General features: G+C 45.6%; 1 protein-coding gene and 1 pseudogene across 11 annotated transcripts in view; both read right to left on the reverse strand.

The window, feature by feature from the left end:
- The window catches only part of LOC139057669 (DENN domain-containing protein 2D-like), a 614,144-nt gene that overhangs the window by 178,127 nt on the left and 413,509 nt on the right, over positions 1 to 22,508 (reverse strand). The gene's annotated exons all lie outside the window — the stretch shown is intronic.
- LOC135918932 (uncharacterized) lies at positions 16,995 to 18,904 on the reverse strand (annotated as a pseudogene).

Consider the following 22,508-nt stretch of genomic DNA (forward strand, 5'->3'; position numbering starts at 1 on the left):
TACAACGGTGCTGCCTCTTCAAGTGGGCGATAAATGCGAACAGCTGGTTTTCTTTGTGGTGAAGAAGGGCAAACAGGCATTACTGGGCCTTGAGGCATGTGAGAAATTCGGCTTTATAGCACGAGTCCGATCAGTGTCACAAGAGGAAGGAATGGACAAGCAGCGGACTATTGAAGAGTTTCCCGCTCGTGGCCTAGGATGTACGAGGCGGAAATACAGGATCAGCCTGAAAGACGATGCGCGACCTATTCGCAACTCCAGCAATTCATGCGACACCTAGCGGCAGTAGGGAGAAACGCCATACAGAGGTCCAGTCGCCGCGTGTGCCGTAGAGGCTGCTGTCGCGGAAGGAAGAATGGAGCTGCTAGCAAAGGAAAAGCGAACGGCCAGGCAGTTATGCTGTGTTCCTCGGTGCGTGCCAGCGAGATGGAAGGACAGCGATATTTCCGTTCACGCACTTCCCTCCGAGTCGAAAGGCTGAAACCGCAGAACCAGGTGGATCGCTAACATCGGCAAGGCTGTGACGCTGACAGTGACTGTTTGCTCACGGCATTTTGCACGGGATAATTTCTCCTTACCAGGTGAGGCACTACTGTGAACTTGTGAACTCGAACCTAATGCATGACCATTGTGCATGGCTATTATACATGTCGCTGTGTCACCTTATGTAAACACGTTTCACATTGCGAGCACTGGCGATTGGGCTATGCATTATTTGCTGCATATGTTAGCCGCAACGCGAAACTCGAGCACAGGTTCGAGACCTGTCACAGCGGTTTCTCCGAGGAACGTCTCATCTGCACCAGTAACCACATTGGCTGTAATTGGAGCTCATGTTCGACGCTTCACAGCGGTTTCTGCGAGGAACGTCACCTCTGCGCTCGTTGGCTACACCCGGCTGTAACTCGGCAGGCTTTTGATGCCCAGCACGTCTCGCGCAACTTATACGGGCGTCGGAGATTCAAATGTTTACGAATGATGTACCAGCAAGTTCGGGAAGTGTTGAGTGTAAACGTGCCACGTATGTGGCATGCTAAAGCGGAATAAATATCATGCGTGGCGCGGATGAACTTGCAGCACAGGCGCACTGCACACGGGCACTTCCCAGCGTGACTGATTAAGAATTTGCCACTTGCACTTGAGAATCTCCGACGCGCTCAAGAGTGGCCATATGGCACTGGTATTTCGCACCGACGGCGAGCCTATCACGTCCATTGCAGAAGTTTGCCACGTACGCGACAGCCACATGTCAATTTTACACGCGTTTGCTAGTTGCGAGGAAAATTTACGGCGTCCGCCGTCTACTGACGTGTCGCATATGTATGTGCAGTATTAGTACCTAAGCTAGCTTTATCTGTGTTATTAAATCATCCCCAAGTCGGCAAAACTACTACGGTCATGTGGTGGTGTTTGCACCTGTGTACTTTGCGTTATGAGCAGCTTTCAACTACGTTTTGCAGATGCTACATTCGGTGTACAACGTTGCACAGCCTTGCACACTAGAACCGTGTTTCATTTCCTTGCAAATGCTTTTTTATAAATATTGTGGCCTTGTTTCTGAGGTAAAAAAAAAAAATTCTGGGTGCAGCCCATATTGAGGCACAATAAAGCATAAACAATTCATTTATTTTTTCCAGATGTAGCATGTCAAAGACAGCGGCTGCCAAGGACGACATGTTATGATGAGAACAAGGATGCTCATATGAAAGAGCTTTCACTGGCAAGACTTTGCCGACGTGCGTATCGGTCAGCCAGAGTAAGTTAATTTGACTGTATGGTGCAGCACTTATATGCTTATGGTACATACACCATGTCTACAAGCATGCAATAGATGTCAACATCTTTTAATGCATTACAGAATGAATCAAGCAAGGAAACTGCTGCCTCCCCATTAGAAGCAAAGGTGTTGCCCCATGCACCTGTCAGCACGACCACCTTGGTAAATTGGCTGCCTGCAACTTGTGCACACATTGCTTCACCACTAATTCCTTGGGATTAAACTCTGACATTGCAGGACGATCTCCCATCCCCGGACAGCAACAGCATGGACCAAATAAGTGACAAAGGAAATATGGTAATTTCTTTTTGTATATGTATGTGTTGTGGTAGCTGTCTTTACCTAGATGGTGGCATGCTTTCTGGATTTACATCGTAAAAGCCTTGTAGCACGTGGTGTGTGATGAGTGCACATTAACTGCAACTTGTGCACACATTGCTTAACCACTGGTTTCTTGAACTGAACTCTATCCGACATTGCAGGACGATTTCCCATCCCCTAAGAGCATGGACCAAAGCCTTGCAAACACCATAAGGGACAAGGACATAGCAAATATGGCAATTTATTTTTTCTATATATTTGTGATGTGGTAGCTGTCTTTACCTAGCCGGCAGCATGTTTTCTGGATTAACTTTGTGAAAGGACTGTGGTGTGTGATGGGTGCAGATTAACTGATGCAAAAAGCCTGGCTTTCCTACTTCCAACATTGAATTTAACACATTGACATGCATTATTGGAATGACAAAAAGAAGCTGCATCTCGCGTCAGATATGTCAGACATTATAACTCTGGCTTTTGTTTGTGACAGGAATGTGCTTGCCAACCTGGCCCCCGGACATTAATGGCAGAGTACTCAAGAGAAGAAAAAGACGTGGCAAATTTCCTACTAGAAATGGCTTCAGGGACAAGGCTTACAGAAAGCAAGGCTGTCCAAGTGACGTCGGGTACTTTTCCACAGAGGTTTGTGAACACGATAAATAGTAGCAACGTAAATACATTCACAGGCCTGCCATCATTCGATGTTCTGAATGCTCGTGTGACGTGCTACACAAAAATTCATCCACTTTCAGGACGGCACCAGTTATGTGTAAAAACAATTGCATTGACATTGGTGAAATTGAAGCATAATATTTCCACTGCATTCTTTAGTCACCTTTTTAATTGTTCTCTAACTACATGTAGCAACATAATTGCAGAGACTGCTCAGTTGATGTCTAAAATTCTAAAAGTAACTGTGGCTGTGCCACCAAAAGATGATCTGCTTTAAACACTTCAGTAATGTGCGTGTCATTGTAGATTGCACCGTAATTCCTATTAGCCAGCCCAAGTGTTTGCGATGAGCATTACAGACCTACCCCTTCTTTAAGAAAGGTTTCACGATTAAATATACAACAAGTGGTCTTAGTGCCTACATAAGCCAAGGATATGGAGGCTGCACCTCAGATAAGGCCCTGTTTGAGCAAAGCTGCCTCGTCAAGCAACTAGACCCGATATCAGATGCCATAATGGCAGACTGTGGCTTTCTTATTGATGAGATTTGTGCGGACAACTTAATTGAGTTAATCAGGCCTCCATTCAGAAAACAAAAGCAGATGTCAAAGGGTGATTCACTTAGGACACAAAAGATAGCATCAGCAAGAGCTTATGTAGAGCGTGCTACATAGCGAATGAAAATATTCCGTGTTGTCAACAAGAATCCCATGGAACATGGTGGGATTACTTGACGACATTGTCATAATAGCTGCAGGCATCACAAACCTTTCATCACCGATTTTAGCAACACATCGATTTTTGTGAGTCCTGCATCAATACATTTCCCAAACGTATTATGTGCATCGTAAAAGTGGTTCGTGCTTTCCATGCAAGGAATTTTTAAAAACTTTACAGGAGTGGAAGCGCCATGTTCCTTACCAGCAGAGGTGAAGCCAGAGCTTGCCCTTATTTTACATTTGAAATAGACCTTCATTGGGTTGTCCTCTTATAGATCAAGTGGTTTGGCTCTGGTAATGTAATTGCGTGGCTAATTAGAAACTCAAAGCATGTTGTTCCTGTCAGAAGTACTATCTTCCTCTGAGTATTGCTTACGTTATTCCTGAAACAATTTACCAAGAATTTCAGGCTTCATCTTAAAACCAGTAACACTAAGATACACGTCAGCCAGTCTCTGTATGGCAAAATAAGTCACGTTAAAGGGACACTAAAACGAAACAATAAATCAGTTTAGACTAATGAATCATTGTTTGAGAACCCTCCAGGCAGTCATATAAAAAAAGTTGTTTGATTATTAGATGAGAAAATGAAGGTTCAAGTATCAGTATTTGAATTTCGCGCCGAAACCTTAGCGCCGGTACGTCAGCGTTACATCAGGGATTCCAAAGTATGTTTTCGCATTTGGGCCTCGTTGGCTGAATAAAGGTTCCCGAAACTTGCCATGTTTAATATTTGGTTCTCTTAGAACACAATCTAGTCAATCTGTGCCGCTATATATAATTAGTAGGCCCTAGAAGATGCCATCAAAATTCAAGACGTCACAGCCCCCAGGTGCGGGAAGCTAAGTAGGCGTCGCCACCCGTATTTTGTTCTTGCGCTTTTTCTGGCTTGCCAAACGTCTTATCGTTGTAAAAGTGGAGTTTTTGGTGCTGTAGAATGGGAATTTACTGATGCCGAAGAAATCATTCTTCACTTTAGTGTCCCTTTAATGGGGTTGAGACATCAAATTTTTGGCTTGCGCGTTCTTTGTTTCAAACGTTTCTTATTGCTCCAGGAAGCATGATGCACACTCGAATATTCTTATATTCTCAGTAAATAAGTTAATATTGCATTATTTATGTGAACAATTTTCAGTTTCGGTTTGTGGGCACGGAGATGGACAGTGATGTCAATGTCTAGAAAGCTTGGTCACGTGGGCCCACCAAGCTGTGACGCGCACACTGCTGCATCATCTGGTCTCGCACACACATTCTGTACCAGTGCAGGCAAACAAAACCACGTCGACAGTTGTCTGGGCTAGCTGCAGCAGCTCCAATTATGACTCTACGACTGACGCGGCTCATTGCCCTCTAGACTCAAGCCTCTCTAGGCTTGCCCGGTGCTGTGGGTCACCACTCATTGCACGTCACTCTTATGTGGTATAACGTCACTAAAATTTGACGATTGTCACTAGATTTGACGTCACTGAATTTGACGATTGACACCGATTGACATCGGTGTCAATCGCGGTAGCGATGGGTTTCGATCACGAGAACGAGCATTTAGGCACTCTTTGGAAGAGAATGAGAACATACTTTAAACTTTTCTGTGTCTAGCACTTCATGTTGAGTGTCTTTGCATACAGAGGAAGCCTACAGTATGCTTCTTATAGCCTCAAAATTTGGTGTCTCAACCCCTTTAAACTAGTGGGAAGTGTGAGGAAAGCACTTCTTTTCCTTCATTGAAAAATAATCTTTTATAGTGCCCCTCCTAAGTGGTGTTGTTGGTCCACTTTTGGCACATAAATTCCCCTCCAACAATTTTTTTGTATTCCTTGTTTCCATTGTGTACTTCCTATCTATAGCCTGTTCTAATGTTTTGTTTGCATTTTTTTACATCTCCACAACCTTGTGTATTGTTGCAGCCCTTTTGAACTTAACATGTGTTGCTACGTTGCCCGAGTTTATTTTTCTTTGTTAGGAAAACTTAATTGTGCATGGCCTCGTAAGGGCCCCTCACCAGGCCCTATTGCAAATTTCGGTTATACACTGGTATATGTAAGGTGTCGGCTAGAAAGCCTTTTTTTCGAAGATTTTCAAATTAATTCACCCGATGTCACTTGGGCAACCTTGGTTTCTGTAAGCCAAGTACCTGAAGCTATTTCTAACAGGAAATTTGCCACATCTTGGGAAATGGAAGAACCTGTCCTGTTACCATGCTGCCAGAAGGCAAGCGTTACTACCAGCAGACATTTTTTCTCTGCCTCGACTAGGGTGCGCAAGTGTTTTTTCTCTGCCTTCTCTAATACCAAAGCGAAAAGACCATGTCACATGAATGTGTCGTACCCCGCATTTTTTTTAAAAATTCTTCACAATTCCAGTGGCACGTTCGCATATTCGGCATTAGGTGATTCACCTGAAGTCATGTGCCATGGCTGGCGATATTGCAAGTAGCCTGTATTACATAGAGGCATTTGTGCGTGTGACCTTGGCTCCATCAAAGCGTGGCGGCCTTGAGAGTAAGTGCTGTCTTCTGTTTGGAAATTTAGCATTTTTTATGCCCCTCAGCCATTTCATACTTTTCAGACACGGTCGTTGCCATGTGATCTACATGCTGCACTTGTTTGCATTGGCCAAACCTGCAGACTTCAACTTCAACACACTTTTTGTAAATTAGCAATGAATATTCTTTTGCAACTTGCATTCTTCATTGACGTGCTGATTTACGCTACGCATTCTGATGCAAGTTTTCATCTTGTGGTATACCGAGATATTTGCAGTTCACTTATGATCTGTGTGCATAGAGTTGTGGTTATTCTTCAATGGCTGTTTGTTGTCCCTTGCCTTACTTGTATTTTTTCACAAAATAAACCACATGCACTCAATATTTTGTTCACTGTACTCAGTGTCAAGGTGTTTGCCTCATACGTTTTAAAAAACTCAAGCCCATTTTTGTTGCACTCTTTAGCATATGAGGGTATATCTTGCCAAACAGAACATGAGAAGTAACATGGAACAGTGTCAAACCTGCATACGATGAGTATTTAAAAAGTTTGGCCACCAGAGTTGAGTACCCTGAAAGAATGGTTTGATTCAAATGACCCCAGCTGGTATATGTACCATAATTTATGCTTCTTCCCAATTTGTTGAATACAGTGCAAATGGCTGTCCTAAGAAGCGTAACTAAACCACTGGTAATACAACATGGGGAGACACTTGTGCAAACTTAACATCAGTGAATGATAATTATTGACCTCCAGAGAGCATATACAGCTGTCCTTACTAATAACATATCAATAAATGGAAAGTAAATGACATAAAAGTTTAACATGCACTTAAAGCACTTAACGAACACCTAAAGGGGCACTGAAACACTTCCGACTGATCATAGTTACCTCACTACAAAAGGACATCGCCTTCTGTAAAAATGTTTCGAATCATTGAACTGTAAGTGGAATTAGTAGTTATTGCACTGATGCAGTGCTTTCTCCTTTCGCCTCAGCTAGTGTGCTGGAAGCTACACGGTGCATGGCAACGTAGCAAGGTCCTGGTCAAGTTTTTTTTTTTTTTTTTTACACATTGCTACTTGTGGGTCAGGCATGTGTGGCACTCTCTAAACGCGAGATGGACGCCTGAAGCTACATCACTTACAGAGACCAATAAATACACACGGCTGTCTGATCGTTCTGCGAACAGAGCTTGCGAACAGAGTTTCAGGGCCCCTTTAAGAAGGGCACAAACAAAGACAACAAAAGTTGGTTTCATGAGTTCTGCCTGAGTCGCCACTGATATCCCGCAGTTGCTCTTGCAGAAATTGTGAAACAATAACGTATGAGCCATAGGAAACAGTCATGTTGGCAAAAAAAAAAAAAGCAGGATATGTAAAGCGATAGGTAACCTCAAGCGCCACAGCACAAGGTGAAGCTAAGTTGCAGTTTGGCACATAATAGGATCTCTTCTGCTTACAACAACGCACGCACATGAACATTTCACTTTATACGATCTTTGCAATATGAACAGCATTGAAACGCAATGTAGAGATGAAACATTAAAGGGACTGACAACTGCACCAAATGTTCCAGGATAAGGTGCCAGGAGAAACAGCCGAGATGTGCTTGCACTTTTGCGACAATCCAGCAGTGCACGAGCACTTTGCCTCCACGATCGATGGGTCCCGGAATGCGTCGGCGATTCTCACCACAATCTCGTGCGGGTCCGCTGTCACGCCGGAGGATTGCACACATGCGCGACCACTTCTACTTAATTACTCACTGTACCACTTGTACTGACTAAAATGAGGTGCTCGGCGTCCACTTCCCGTTCTCCCCCCACAAAACAGTGCGAATTAACATCGCAGTGCAACAAACTTAATGTTTTCACCAAGGACAGCGTACGCGGGGACCTCCGTAAAGCCGCCATACTGCACAGTGTAGCCAGACCGGGCCAGGCTTCGCAGCGCCCCCTAATGTTGATGTGAGTTGCGAATAGCGCTACCATCGAGGAGGGTGCCACATGCACTGAAGGAGCCCTTGCGCCGGGAGTTGGTCCGCATGGAGGCGGAGGGCATTATAACTCGGATGCAGGACCCAACTGATTGGGTAAGCCCGCTTGTCATCGTAACTAAGAAAAATGGGAGATTAAGAGTGTGCATGGACCCGCGGCATGTGAATGAGGGTATCCGGAGGGAGCACTACGAGCTGCCCCGAAGAGAGGACATTGAGGCAGAGCTGGCCGGAGCCAGGTATTTTAGCAAACTGGACGCTAATAGAGGCTTCTACCAGATACTTCTAGATGACTATGCGTCCTGCATTTGCATGTTTAGCACGCCGTTTGGCAGGTACCGGTTCCTGAGGCTTCCATATAGGTTGAGTTCAGCGCCGGAGGTTTTTCAGAAAGCCATGAGTGATACCCTGTACAACCTCTCGGGGGTGCGAGTCTACATTGATGACATCTTAGTATGGGGAGCAACCAGGGAGGAGCACAACGCCCGACTGAAGGCCGCGCTCAGAGCAATTGAGACTGCAGGCTTTACCTTAACCCGGAGAAGTGCGTAGTGGCCGCCGACAAGATCAAGTTCCTAGGTGATGTCCTCTCTAAAGAAGGAATACGGCCTGATCCGGATCTGGTGCGATGCGTAGCCAGCATGCCCTCACCCACGTGCAAACAGGAGGTGCAAAAACTCCTAGGCGCAGTTAACTATTTCAGAAAGTTTTTGCCTTGTCTGTCTGAAAAAACACACATGCTACGCTCCCTTGTGAGGTAGGACAGTGAATTCGAGTGGACAGAGGCGCATGACAAGGAATGGAAAAATTTGTGCGGCATGCTATCCTCTGCCCCCTTGTTGGCCATTTTCGACACTCAGAGGCCCACTAAAGTGTCAACCGATGCGTCCAACTTTGCCTTGAGTGCTGCTATCCTCCAGCTACATGAGGGGGGTTGGAGACCAGTGGCTTATGCCTCGTGTGTTTTAACGCAAGCGGAAACCCGGTATTCTCAAATTGAGAAGGAGGCACTAGGAATAACATTCGGCTGCGAGCGCTTCAGAGAATTCATTGTGGGGTCTCATGTCACCATAGAAACAGACCATCAGCCCCTTCTAGCTATTGCGAAAATGGGACTGAATGAAATGCCCCCTCGTGTTCAGCGTTTTTTCTTGCGTCTGATGCGGTTCAACTTCACCCTGCAGTTCGTGCCTGGAAAGCAGCTCCTACTGGCGGATGCGCTGTCGCGTCTGTGGATCCCACCAGACTCAACTCGGGCAGAGGAATATGAAGATGTAGCCATACATGCTGTGAACGTACTTTCAACCCTCGTCAGTGACGCCATGGTAAAGAGGCTGCAGACAGCGACGGCTGAAGATGAAGACCTCAGGCGAGTGATGACCGCTCTTGAGAATCGTGAGGCCATTCAAGGGCAGTTATCGCCGGTTGCAGCAGAGTTGTCGGTTGTGAATGGTATCCTTATGAGAGGCTCTAAAGTAATAATACCTAAGAAGCTACGGAAAGAAATGCTGGACCGTGTGCACGAGGGGCACCTCGGGGTGAACAAGGCAAAGGCGAGAGCTAGAGCCCTAATGTATTGGCCGGCTATGCAAAAGGACATTGAGGAAAAAACGTCAAAATGTGAGACCTGCTGTCGCTACGCGTTTCGGCAGCCATCAGAGCCAGTGCTAATGAAGCCTGTCCCTTTGTCGCCGTGGTCAAGAATAGGGTTGGACCTGTGTGAGCATGCGGGAGTGCACTACTTAGTGGGCTATGACGCTCACTCAAACTACCCAGAAGTAGAACAGCTGACTCAAACAACGAGCCACCAAGTCATCCAGAAACTGGAAATGTGGTTTGCCAAGCATGGGATACCTTTAGAAGTGTGCACGGATGGGGGACCGCAGTTCTCCTCGAGGGAGTTCCTAGAGTTTGCCAAGCTATGCGACTTTCGTCACGTGGTTTCGAGTCTGAGGTTTCCAAGGGCAAATGGGCTAGCCGAGAAAGGAGTACAAGTGTTCAAAAGACTCCTGAAGAAAACAGAGCATGCTAATGAGACTCTGTGGCTTGGACTTCTAAACTACAGGTCATCGCCGCTAGAGGATGGAAGAAGCCCTGCGCAGCTGCTGATGGGAAGACAACTTCGAGGCTGTCTTTCAGACTTCTCCACCCCTCAGGCAACCGAGGTGAAGAAGCAGACACAAAGGCACCGGAACTACCGCCACTCAGGACAGGAGACACGGCCTGCCTTTTAGAAGATCAGGGTTCGACTAGCAGAGCCAAAGTAACGCGACACGTCACACCACGATCATATTTGATGGAAACCGAAGACGGGAGCCTACTGCGTCGAAATTGGCAGCACATCCTGCGGACGGCAGAGCCGTTCCACTCGCCTACTGACACAGCGGGCAGCCCCCGCCGTCCTCAGAAAGCTAATGGCAGCGGCCAAGAAACAAGCCCTGCAGGCACCTCAGAACGTCCACCAACCTCTGGCCTGCACGACGCAGCAACTCCCATGCGCCGCCCTGTGCGGGCAAGGAACCCGCGAGTGCGTCTAACTTACGATGAGAACTTCGAGCAAGAACCTGGACCCTCACATGGGAGTGAGGGAGGTGTAACGTAGCCCAGCCTAGCGGGAGCGCATTGCCCAGCCGGCAAACCTGAGCTCCCAAGAGGCTGTTGCGCGTTCTCGAGTCGTCGGCATGCGTTGCAATAAAGTCAGTCTTAGTTCAGCACTCGCCTTGGTGTGCGTGTCGTTACCGACGCTCGTTCCAACAACCACTAAAGAAATCTTGTCAAAGCCAGCCTTTAATGCACAGAATAAGCATTTAGTGAATGCAGGATTCCCGAGCACTGCCATTACCTTTACTTCCGAAGGCATGCTTTCCGGCATTACATGGTTGTGCCCACAAGGAACTTGAATGTGATCAAACTAAGAGAAGCAAAAAGACATGCAGTAATTTCGTATGTACATAAAATGGTCCATGGCTTAAAGAACACTGGTTCTAAGTATGGCATAGACGGTAGGACACATTTGCTCTAGAGCTGACGAAATTTCAACAGATATGCAGGAAAACGGCAGGTGTACAGTGAACCATGTCAGTGAATACATCACATGTGTATAAGGAGTGGTGTGTGTCATTCTTCTATTGTGTGGTAACGAATATGTTGGACAAATTAAGCGCTGTGTTAATGCTAATCTAAGCACGATTCCCTTGATAACGTCACTAAACATTGCTGCACATGTGACAAGAACTATGAGAAAAAGAAGGTTCAATGCAAACCACTCTTCGACAAAACAACAATTCTATTCAGGCACAGTGATGTAGCACCTCCATAATGCTGCACCTGCTTATTATGGAAGCGCTCTGTCGCTAACGAATCAGCCTGCCATGGTGCAGCTTAGAGGTTATTTACTGTGTGCACCAGGCAGGTTTTGGCAATGCCAGCCACAACATACACTCGTGATGTCTCGCATGCTGTTTACGAGCAAACAATGGAGGCAAGTGTGATGCCCACAGAGGTTGTAGGCTGCAAACTTAGTATGTGTTAAAACTTTAGAGGGCAGTGACGGGGACCACTGCACATGCTAGATACAAATTTTTGTTGAAAAACTATTGCTTCGCACTTCCTCTCAGATACAATTACAGGTTTGCTAACATCAATGTTGGATCTCACCTGTTGTCGCGCACTCGCTCATACATCGCAAGCCAGTCCTCAACGTCGGAATTGTCCGTGGCACAATATGTCCTCGGGTCCTGCAGGTGAGTGAGGATGACCATTGGCATAGACCGCGGAGTCGTTGTCAGTTGTGTCGGTTGATCTGCCATTGTGGTAACTGGTAGATGACATCTGCTCCGAAGTTTCGTGATTGTACTCCACACAGCCACCAAGATCTTGCAGGAAGAAAGCAGGCCCATAAGTGTAAAATAATGTATATTTACAACTGGCGTATATGGCGTTCAGGCAACTGCCAGACTTCGTCTTCGTCTAGTCCAATCCAACTTCTTCGTTCCCTTCACCGTAACATCACCCTCCCGGTGGAGTAGCTCCGTCCAGGTGCAAATTATAGAGCCTTACTGAATGGGGGGACAGAGGGCTTAAGCCTGGTGACGTGAACAACATCGCTGGTGACGTTGCAATGCACTGAAGGCTGACCGACTGGGGCGATCTGGTATGTCACGTCGGACAGTTGGCGTAAGATCTGGTACGGACCAGAATACCGGGAAAGTAGTTTTTCCGACAAGCCGACGCGGCGTGAAGGCGTCCAGAGAAGAACAAGGGAACCAAGTGAAAAATGGTAGTCTCGGTGCCGAAGGTCGTAGCGTCGCTTTTGAGAAGCTTGCGAGACTGTGAGGCAATGACGGGCGACATCTCGGGCCTGGCCGGCTAAGTCAATAGCATCACGAGCGTAACCAGTGCTGGGTGATTGTACTGCGGCAGGTAGCAACGTGTCAAAGGGCAAGGTGGGGTCGCAGCCATACAAAAGGTAAAATGGTGAAAATCCGGCAGTGTCGTGACGGGACGAGTTGTATGCGAAAGTGATGTATGGTAAAGCGACGTCCCAGTCACGGTGATCGTCGGAAACGTACATGGCCAGCATTTCAGTTTGCGTGCGGTTTAGTTGTTCGGTCAGGCCATTTGTTTGAGGGTGGTACGCGGTAGCAATCTGGTGTTCTGTTGCGCAGGAGCGGAGCAGGTCATCGACGACCTTCGATAAAAAGTAGCGGCCGTGATCCCTCAGCAACTGGCGAGGGGCGCCGTGGTACAGAATGACGTTGTATAGTAAGAAGTCTGCGACATCTGTAGCGCAGCTGGTTGGTAGCGCTCGCGCGATGGCATATCTCGTGGCATAATCGGTTGCTACAGCAATCCATTTGTTGCCTTTGATAGAAATTGGGAAGGGGCCCAGGAGGTCTAGGTCCACATGAAAGAAAAGCTCTGGGGGGATATCGATTGGTTGAAGCAAACCAGCAGGAGGCGTAGCAGGCGTCTTCCAGCACTGACACAGGTCGCAAGAAGTGACATAACGGCGCACCAGGCACGTACCCAGGATTTTTTTTCGGGGGGGGCCCACCACCTCCATCATCATCATCATCATCATCATCATCATCATCATCGTGTTTTATGTCAACTGCAGGACGAAGGCCTCTCCCTGCGATCTCCAATTACCCTGCGCCAACCGATTCCAACTAGCGCCCGCGAATTTCCTAATTTCATCGCTCCACCTAGTGTTTTCTCGTCCTCGATTGCGTTTCCCTTCTCTTGGTACCCATTCTGTAACCCTAATGGTCCAACGGTTATCTAACCGGCGCATTACATGACCTAACTGCATTTTTTCCTCTTGATGTCAATTAGAATATCGTCTATACCCGTTCGCTCTCTGATCCAAACCACTCTTTTTCTCTCTTAACGTTATGCCTAGCAATCTTCGTTCAATCGTTCTTTGCGCTGTCCTTAACATGCTCTCAAATCTCTGCCCCATATTTCAGCACTGGCAAAATGCACTGATTGCACACCTTACTTTTCAATAATAATGGTAAGCTTCCAGTCAGGAGCTGGAAATGTCTGCCATATGCGATCCAACCTATTTTTATTCTTCTGTGAATTTCCTTCTCATGATCAGGGTTCCCTGTGATTAATTGACCTAGGTAATTGTACTCCTTCACAGTCTCTAGTGGCCGACTGGCGATCTTGATATCTTCTTCCTTTGCCCGGCTATTTATCATTATCTTCATCTCCTGCTCAATAATATTCAACCCCACTCTTACACTCTCTCTGTTAAGGTCTACAAGCATTTGTTGTAACCCGTCTGCATTGTTGTTGAATAGAACAATGTCATCGGCAAACCGAAGGTTGCTGAGATATTTGCCGTCGATCTTTACTCCTAAGCCTTCCCAGTTTAATAGCTTGAATTCTTTTGGAGAAATTGTGTCTCCCCGTCTGACCCCTTTCTCTATAGGTATCTCCCTGCTTTTCTTGCGTAGAATTAAGGTAGCTGTAGAACCTCTGTAGATATTCTTACGCGAAGGACGAGTCAGTAAGACGAGAAACTATTTACAGATTATATTTACAACAAAGGTTGCAGCGCTGACCGGTTAGATTCACAGCGCGAGCCCAGTTCGCTCTTCCTCCTCTTTTCTGAAGTGATGGCGCCTACGCGCCTCGTTCAAACAAATACCACACATATGTAGCAATATTTTCCAAGCTTTTTACGTAAGCGTTCTGTACTCCTTGATTACGTAGTGCCTCTACGATTGCTGGTATCTCTGCTGAATCAAATACCTTTTCGTAATCTACATAAGCCACATAGAGAGGCTTATTGTACTCTGCAGATTTCGCGATAACCTGATTGACGACATGGATGTGATCCATTGTAGAGTAGTCCTTCCTGAAACCAGCCTTTTCCCTTGGTTGACTAAAGTCCAGTGTTTGGAGATTATTTTGGTAAACATTTTATATAATACTGGGAGTAAGCTAATGGTCCCATAATTTTTCAATTCTTTAACGTCTCCTTTTTTGTGGATTAGCATAATGTCTGCATTCTTCCAGTTTTCTGGGATCCTTGCAGTCGATAGACACTTCGTATAAAGAGCCGCCAGTTTTCCAAGCATTATGTCTCCTCCATCTTTGATTAAATCGACTGTTATTCCACCTTCTCCTCCCGCTCTTCATCGTTTCATGTCTTGCAGGGCCCTTCTGACCTCATCGCTAGTTATAGGAGAGTTTCTGTATCCTGTTCATTACTGTTTCTAAGTGAGGTATCGTGACTCCTCTGGGTACTGTATACAGGTCACCTTAGAATTTTTCCGCTGCTTTTACTATATCTTCGAGATTGCTGATGATATTATCCTTCTTATCTTTTAGTGCATACATCATGGTTTGTCCTATGCCAGGTTTCTCTTTTACTGATTTCAGGCTGCGTTCTTTTTTTACGGCTTCTTCAGTCTTTCTGATGTGATAGTTTCGAATATCAGTTATTTTCGCCTTGTTGATCAGTTTTGACAGTTCCGCCAATTGCGTAACGCTGTGCGGCCGCCAATCCCATACAACCGCGTAACGCGCAGGACTCTGCGATTCTATACGTACTGCGCTCACCGCGAAAGGTTAGAAAAACACCCACATAAGCACAGCAGAGAAGTGACTATGTGAGGCGGTTCGACCGATAGCTGTAGAAGCGTCATTCAAAACAAGCGATTGTTCTCCACTTCTGGCGGCGTTTTCTCTACTTCCTTTTTAAATAAAAAGATGTTGATCCATAAATATTCTCATAAACAACGGTTAACTTTTTTATCATTCGCTGTTGCTTGCAGTTTGGTTGTTGCTTTGGCTCTCTACCTTAGTAGATCGCTTAATTTCTCAACTCCTTGCGATTTTTGTTTCCAGTTGCCAATTTCGCAGGAAAGTGCTATAAAGTTAGGGAAAAACAGACGAGGTAACGGGCGACAGTCATCTTGCTTATGGGTTTAAGGGTTATTGCAGGGTTTCATGATGGGCGCTCTTTCACATTATTTTATTTCCCACCTTATCTAACCAATATCACGGGTATGTGGTTCCGAGCATGTGCCAGCGTCACGGCGAGCCGTAACTCAAAGAAATAATGAAGCAAAGGGATAAGTTAAACGCAATTGGCGTTTTCTCCCGCCGCAACTCCTTCCATGAGAGTACAGACCAGCTGAGTAACAGCCGCATCCCTCTTCTGGTCCCAGGATCCGCCTAAACAAAGAAGGTTGAACTAACAAAAGCAACAGCTGTGCGCGTGACGGTTGAATAGATGGTGACAACTGAACGCATCTCGAGTTAATCGCGCGGGTGCGGAATCTATGAGAAAACTGTCCTTCACATTACAAGAGATGCCGATAACTACCGCCATCTAAAAGGAATGAAAAAGGCAGCATAATGCTGACCGATGAACAGCTGCCAGGTCTCAACATTGATCTGGCGGCGCTTTAGGAATGTGTGAGGAGTGGTGGCGTGGGTGGGGAGGGGGGGGGGGGTATGCCACTTGATTTCGGGGGGGGCCCGGGCCCCCCCGGGCCCCCCCTTGGGTACGTGCCTGCGGCGCACAGATCGATAAATGCCAGGCCAGAAGAAGCGGCGCCGTAGGCGGTCGTATGTACGAGTGATGCCCAGATGTGCAGCAGTAGGAGCGTCGTGAAGTTGCTGGAGCACGGCTAGTTGAAGGTGCTTGGGAACGACTAGGAGGAGCTCCGGGCCATCAGGACGAACGCTACGACGGTATAAAGTTCCAACGTGCAAGGTGAACATGTGGAGGGACGGGTCATTGGGGGAGGAGCTTAGGCGTTCCATAAATGTTCGAATAACAGGATCTTTGCGCTGCTCGTCGCCAATATGGAGGAAGTTGTGCGTGAGCTCATGCAAGCCTTCCATATGTGTATCAGCGGAGATAAGTGCGTCAGTCAGACTTACGCCTGCTTCCCCGATAGAGAGTTTCAGTTCTTGGCCAACTCAATCGGGCACACAGGGTAACATGTTATGTTCAATATGATAGCCTTGTTTCGTTCTGTTTCAGTTTTTCTATTTATTCGTGCATGTGTCTGGAATAAACTTCAGTTGTGAGTTAGCGCTCGTCCTGTTTTTCTCAGCTTGTCCTCGTGACTCTGCACAAATTTTTGCTGTATGCATTTCAACCAACTTGCCCAACTTCTACTCCCATATATCTGTGAAACCAATCCTTAGTTATAATTCTAGCCCATCTAAGATTATAAAGAGAGCAGCAGCAACTACTGTACTGAATGCACCACTAAATAAATCTTGTCAAAGCCAGCCTTTAATGCACAGAATAAACGTTTAGTGGATGCTGGATTCCCGAGCATTGTCACTACCTCTATTTGTGAAGGTATGCTTTCCGGCATTAGGCAAGTGTGCCTATAAGTAGAGCCCCTAACTTTATGCGGTGGAAAATTTGAAATTCTGCAAATTAAGATGGAGGAATCTGCAAAATTCCGCGGCAACATTGAACATACATAAGGTACATGTAACAGCTTATTTATTAAGAACTTTCAGACTCCAAACATGCTTGCATATTTAAAACTGAAGGAAGCTGTTGTGGCTGGGCATCAGATGATGCTTTGTACTCTCTTCACTAAAAGAATGGCGCTTGTGGGACACAATGTCACCACAGCGACTGAATGATCTTTCTGCGTCAACAGAGTTGATCGGCATTGACAGGTATTCAAGGGCAATGGAAGAAAGCGTTGGAGTGAGCTATTCCGTCCCTGCCCAGAAAGCCAGAACATAAAATTGACACCTGGATTTTCTTGTTTTGAAAGAAACGGCGCTGAGTCCCTGTCACTAGACTTGAGTTCTTGGGCAGACTTGAGGTACACTTGCCATTCAGGAGCTAGCGCTGGTGACTCTTTCCCAAGTCCAGGCACACCTGCAAACTCTGACCTCTTCTCTGAGAGACTCCCAACTTGCAGAGGATCCAAGCGCCTTACACTCTTGAAAAAGTTCTAAGAGTCAGATTTCTCCAAATGTACTAGTGCTGTGCTAGGTGCTTTATTCATTGCAGCCTTCATTTTGTTTGCAATCCGATGGGCCTCATTATCTACAATGTTTTCTTTCTTCACTTGTGTTTGAAAATCTTCCTGTGCAGCTGCTTCCAAATATCCCCAGAGTACAAACAAAGCATTGTACGCTTTATGACAGGCTACACGCTGACCCTCACATGCTTTCAGCAGGCTGGCAACTTTTTTACCAAATACTGCAATGCACCGCATGCTGTAATTAAGCTCAGTTAAGGGCTCATTCAAAAGTTCCAGAAGAGAATCAATGCATGCAGTTTCTCCATACCTTTAATGAACTTGCCTTAGCAAAGAACGATAATATTCAAAGTATGAAGAATGCTTCTCAACAGGTTGAATCCACGAATTCCACCTACTTTTTACAGGTGCTGGAGGTGTTTTGGCACACTGAATCCGGCACTTTTCTAGATGAGATTTATAGAAAGCTCTCTTTCTATTCGACAGCCAGAACGCCTTCTTCATACAGGCGACAAATTTGTCCACTAAGGGAAAGGATACTTGCAATGTACTGCCTACAATGTTTACTGTATGGGCTACACATGTAATGTGAGCAGCAATTTTGCTATGCAAAAAAGGTGAGGCGTGCAGACAGGCCACAAGAGAAGAGAAGTGGACCTTCGCAGAGTGGCTTTATGCACTCATTAAATGATTTCACCAATAAGCAGCATTATCGCTTACAAAGCCTGTTACGTCCTCGAATTCAATTCCGTACTTCATCAGCGTTTTCGTTATAATGCGGCCTATCACAGACGAGTTCACTTCATCCACCAATTTAACTTCCACAAGTACAGGTTGTAGCAAGGCACTCGCACTTCTGGCTGACTGGATGAACAACACATTCACAACCTATCTTGATCGGTCATCGGTGGTTTCATCGGTAATTACCGACACCGTGGTACCTTGAAACATAGCTTTCAAAGCTGTCTTGTGCTTCTCAAACAAAAGTTGATGACGGAGCACATAAGATCCAGGCACTGAACCGCCGTTCCAAACGTGTGTCTGCAGAAACATTCTCAGTTTCGGATTGTCCACAATCTCTAGGGCAATATTCGCAGATATTAACACATCCAGGAATTTGAGCACAATGTCGTGCCTCGCCTTGCCAGCGGTGATTGCGGATTCCAGCGTTTGCAGTTGGCTTTGCTTTCTCGGCGTTTCTGAACCCCCAGCGCCGTCTTCTGATGATTCCTCGCCACTTTTTCGCTTGGAAGAGTCTCTTGCTTCTGCATTCCTACGATGATGGTTGCTCTCGATGTGCTCGTCAATAGTTGACTTGCACCGATGGTCAACTGCTCTCGCACAAACTTGGCAAAAAAGGACTCCTGCATCTTCGTAAAAGCTAGCGTTCTTGTATTCTCGAGCACGTTCTTTGGCTTTCTTCTTGCTCAAATGAGATCCTGTGAGAGCCATCTTGATACAGTGTACTAGAATAGGGGCAGTGTATTCAGGAAGCCCTCGCCACTGAGGCGCTTCATGTAGATAGCACGAGATGGCTTTGTAAGAACATGGGCTGTACGGAACGTACGGCGCAGCGCCAGCGCTGCATGCTGATATTTTGATAATCATTTTCTGTCGGAATCAAATAGACGTGCAAATCATCGGCGGGTGTTAAGATGCATCCCCGAAACTCACTTCATATAAGAGATGAATTGTGTGCGCACTCCTAGCGCATCTCAAAGCTCATTAGACGCGTTTATTAACCTGACAGCAAAGGTTTTGCAGACACCGAAGTAGTGGCGTAAAGCAGTTAAATTTGTTTTGAGCCACGCTGCTGCGTAACTAGAAATTATTCGAACAGAAAAGTGGGCTGCAAATGACGCCATAGTAAAGGACGTCGAATTGATTTAAACTAACTCGGATTCCAGGTGCGCACATTTTCTTTTGCGGTTCCCATTCATAAAAAGCGGCCGCGGCATCCGCGACCCAATGTCAAGCGCTTAGTTTCTCAGCCGCTCTTGTAGGAGAGAAGGCAAAACAATATGTACGTACATAGCCCAAAGCCAAAGAGCTTCCCTGCTTGTCATTTACCTTCTTTCGCGATAAACATTTGTCCCTCGTTCTTTCATTCGGTTTCGCGAGCGCCCCGCAACTACATTTGCACAGTTTATTTGTGAATTTTTTTTATTTACATCATGAAGTATTCCCGAACGTCAGGTTCATGTGGGAGTATGAGACACACCGACATCCTACATTTCTATGAAACGAATAAAACAGGTAGGAATGACGCCAAGTAAGAGGGATCTCTGCAAAACTACACACAGCATGCCAAAACACAGAAAAACAGTGCAAGTACATTCCTACCCAAACAACGGAGACCTACAGGGGAATTAATATGTGCAAATAAATTACTTAATTCATTTTTAATTATATTCACAAAATTAGCTTTTTGAATGCACCAGAAAAAGTTGTGCATTCAGACGAAAAACACCAAGAAGGGTCAGCATACATATATTGCACCAGCCTGCTAAGAACAGTATAGCTAACTTTAAAGTGCAATTTCTTTTTTCGTCGTGCTTCTCTTTACTGATTAACACCTCCAACGTAAAAGTGCAACCTTGTTAGGACATAAAAACGCACAACTGTTGATGTGAAATGATCAGCATGTAATTTTCAGCTATATAGCCAAATTTACAGCTTTCATAGAATCATGACATCAACTATGCTGTCGCTGCAAAGCTCCTTTCTGCTGAAGAAGGTTGTAAATATATTCCCTCAAGCTTCTTTAGTGCTTCGAAAAGCAACTTGGAGAGATACAGCAATCCTCCCCTGTCACAAATTTCGTGAATTTTGAGACTGCTGCTGACACTAGAGTTCTGCAAAAGAAGAGAGCAGCAGACCTCACATTTCTTGCGAATAAAAAATTTCTGCATGACATACCCTGCCATATATAATGGATGTGGCAGTCATCGATCCTTTCCTCCACATAAGCCCGGTGCTCTGCCAGAGTATTGTTTAGCCTTTGCTCTACCAGCGTCAGATTTCCAGCTTAAACTAACTCGTCAATTGTTACGCAACGTCCCTTTCCTTGACAGAATCATCAGGTGAGTGAAGTAGCGATACCAAATATTTACTGACTTCTGTGTTCCCTGTTTGCATTGCCTTCGCCAATATATAAAAAGGCAATTCACAACAATAAAAAATTAAGACGGCGTTGGGTTATCGTTGGATCCGCACGACTACCTCACGATAAGTTCTCCAACTTTTAGTGGCTTAGTATAGATGTCAATAGGTATTTAAAACCCTCTCCTTCCAACTATTCTAACAAGAGCCAAAGTGCTGCACAGTGTCACATGGAGCCTATCTGCCGTCGACTAGCTCAAGCCGCAGTCCTTTTGCAATGGAAAGCCTATTTAGCGCCAGCGAACAAGGACATAAGGGAGACGACACCACAATGCGCTAACTTCAACAACTTGATTTTCAGGAAACACTCACATATTTAACCCATGCACAGTTAAATAGGTGGGTATTTACTGAAAATCAAGTTGAAGTTAGCGCATTGTGGTGGTCGTCTCCCTTCTGTCGATCCTAGTTTGCTGGCGCTAAATATGCTTTCCAAGTCAGTCTACCAGCGCGCCCAACAAATGACAATCCTTTTGCATGCGACTCCCAACGTGACAGAAACTCGAGGAATTCCTTCAGAGCCCTTCAGAGCAAGCCCATGGCAAGCACGCTGCAACTGGCCGCAACACACGGAGAATGCGCCTGCACAGCCCGTGCGACTGCAGCACCGCCGCATACATCCAGGACCTGTCTACGCTCCCGGCTTCAAAGCGGTGCGTGGTGCACTACGCCGTCTGAACACACTGCCCCTATCTAGTACACTGTAATCTTGATTACCAACTCGAAACACAAAGCAAACGGTAAAATGACGCACTTTCTGTTGAAGCAAAAGTTGAATGGATTGATGACTACGGCTATGGCTGAGCCCTTTGATTCGGGTGGCGGCTGCGCCACTTAGCCAATTTTTTCATAAGACGAGAATATTTTAATACGAAATTAAATTTCTTCATCAGTAAAAAGTGCCGAGGCAATAGAAAGCCTTTTACTATTAATTATTAAAAAAATACTACTTTTCCGTCCCCTTTGGCAGCTTTCACTTGATCTGTCATTTTTAAGACGCGTAGCACCTTCTTGTGAAAACTGCGAGAAACAGCGTTTCAATGCTGCTTCAAATGGAACTTCTTTTCTTTTTTAATCGCATTTTAGCGAAAAAACATCAATTTCGTGATTTCTTGCAGAATCGCGGAGAGCTAGGGCTTCTACCCATAAATAACTTGAATGTGATCAAATTAAGCGAAGCAAAAAGATGTGCAGTAATTTCGTATGTACATAAAATGGTCCATGGCTTAACGAACGCTGGTTCCAGGTATGGTGTAGAAGGTAGGACACATCTGCTCTAGAGTTGACAAAATTTTAACAGATAAGCAGGCGAAGGGCCAGTGAACAGTGAACCATGTCAACAAATACATCACATGTGCAAAATGAGTGATGCATGTTATTCCTCTGTCGTGTGGTAACGAATATGTTGGACAAACTAAGTGCTGCGTTAATGCTCGTTTTAGCATGAGTTCTCTACACAGGGCTGTGCTACTGCATCTTCCTGTGCATTACAAATCATATGGCTGTGTTCCCATCTTTAATGAAACTTCTATTTATCTTCAAACATGCAAGCCAGACGGCAAGAGAAATAGTAGGAGCACACAACATAAAGAACGTAGAATCCAAATGAGACAACAACTCAAGAAAGGCTTCTATCATAATACCGCACCCAATTATATAAGTACCTCACCCATATGTATAAGTGAACCATCAATCATTCATCACAAGGAAGAATTTTGCTATTTATATCACATCGTTGAAGCGTACCATGTGTCCTGCACATATCTGGGTTTTTTGGACTTCAGTTCCTATATACGTGCATGTGAACTTCCTGAATAAAGTATGTGAGTGAGCGCCACGTTATCATGTTTTTCTTCCTTTTGTCTGTGTTGCTGTTGCGCTGTTACCAAAAGTA

Source organism: Dermacentor albipictus, chromosome 3 (assembly GCF_038994185.2).
Source record: "Dermacentor albipictus isolate Rhodes 1998 colony chromosome 3, USDA_Dalb.pri_finalv2, whole genome shotgun sequence".
Classification (NCBI taxonomy): domain Eukaryota; kingdom Metazoa; phylum Arthropoda; class Arachnida; order Ixodida; family Ixodidae; genus Dermacentor; species Dermacentor albipictus.